Below are 1,344 nucleotides of genomic sequence, written 5' to 3'. Positions count from 1 at the left end.
ATATTTCTCTTACTTTGTCTTGTCTCTATGAGTGTCTGGTGTAGTGTACTGCAGTGTGGGGAGTGTGGTTGTTTTTATTGCTCTTGTTATGGTAGTAGTGGCCAGCAGATTTACCACACACGGTCACTGCAACAGATAGAGGAGTATGGGTAAATATTGAAACACACAACTATACACACAGTTGCCTACATGCATAGAAAACATTAACACCAACGTACGCACTCACATATACATATAAACATATATTTATACACATATATTCAAAACATACACGCACTGTCTATCTATCTATCTATCTATCTATCTATCTATCTATCTATCTATCTATCTATCTATCTATATTCACTTCTTCATTTATTTGCTGAAAGCTGTAATTACTAGACTTCAGTTCAGCGTTACATGTTTGGGGCACTTCAAGACACTTCTGGACACTTCAAGACACTTCTGACCACTTCAGGACATTTCTGGTCTGTTTGGGACAGTTCAGGACACAGCAGCAGCATACGCGATAGTGAGGTAAGCTTTAATGCTACTACTAGTACTGTTTTTTCGTCCTTTTTTCTGTCAGTCATTCATTGTTTCTTTCTCACTCTTTTTCAGTCATTTTTCTAAAAAAACAATTTTGCAATTCTTTCTTTCTTTCTTTCTTTCTTTCTTTCTTTCTTTCTTTCTTTCTTCGCTACTCTTTTTGCTGTTCTTAAAGTCATCTAATTAAAAAAAATATTTCATCTAAATTTCCCATTTATTTAGATGGTACACACGCGCGCACACACGCGCACATGCACACACACACACACACACACACATACACACACACTCATCTATCTATCTATCTATCTATCTATCTATCTATCTATCTATTGGAATCAAAAATGAGAAAGAATCTCTATTGTTGCATTGTTGGTGTTGCTGCTACTCTAGTAGTAGTAGTAGTAGTAGTAGTAGTAGTAGTAGTAGTAGTTGTTGCTGTTGTTATTGTTATTGCTTATGATAATGATTTTTGTAGTGAAGAAGTTGCTGATGAAGGCTAAATAAGTCGACGATGTCGACATTGATGATGGTGATGATGATGATGATGGTTGTTGTCATTGTGGCGAAAATTGTTATGTTATCAAACAAAATGTCTTGTTATTTAGTGACATCCCTTAAGGTTGTGAGATCAAATCCTACCGAAGTTAACTTAGTATTTCACAATCTCTGGGTGGGTCGAAATAACTTCCAATAAAGTACAGGGTTTCATCTGAGCTTTCACACTCTGTTAGAAATAATTTTGTTATTACTACCTCTCCAATATACGTATACACGGGTATGCCTATGTATATATATATATATATATATATATAT

The 1,344-nt window shown here is 35.0% G+C and overlaps 1 protein-coding gene across 1 annotated transcript in view; it reads left to right on the top strand.

Moving 5' to 3' along the window:
* Positions 1-6: 6 nt before the first annotated feature.
* LOC106879437 (proto-oncogene tyrosine-protein kinase receptor Ret) overlaps positions 7-1,344 on the top strand; it is a 342,465-nt gene continuing 341,127 nt past the window's right edge. The window contains 1 exon segment of the mRNA XM_052978606.1: positions 7-516. The gene's annotated coding sequence lies outside the window, so the exon portion shown is untranslated.

The sequence above is a fragment of the Octopus bimaculoides genome, chromosome 2, assembly GCF_001194135.2.
Source record: "Octopus bimaculoides isolate UCB-OBI-ISO-001 chromosome 2, ASM119413v2, whole genome shotgun sequence".
NCBI classification, from domain to species: Eukaryota; Metazoa; Mollusca; class Cephalopoda; order Octopoda; family Octopodidae; genus Octopus; species Octopus bimaculoides.
The sequence above is the reverse complement of the archived record's forward strand: the minus strand, read 5'-3'. Positions and strand labels throughout refer to the sequence as shown.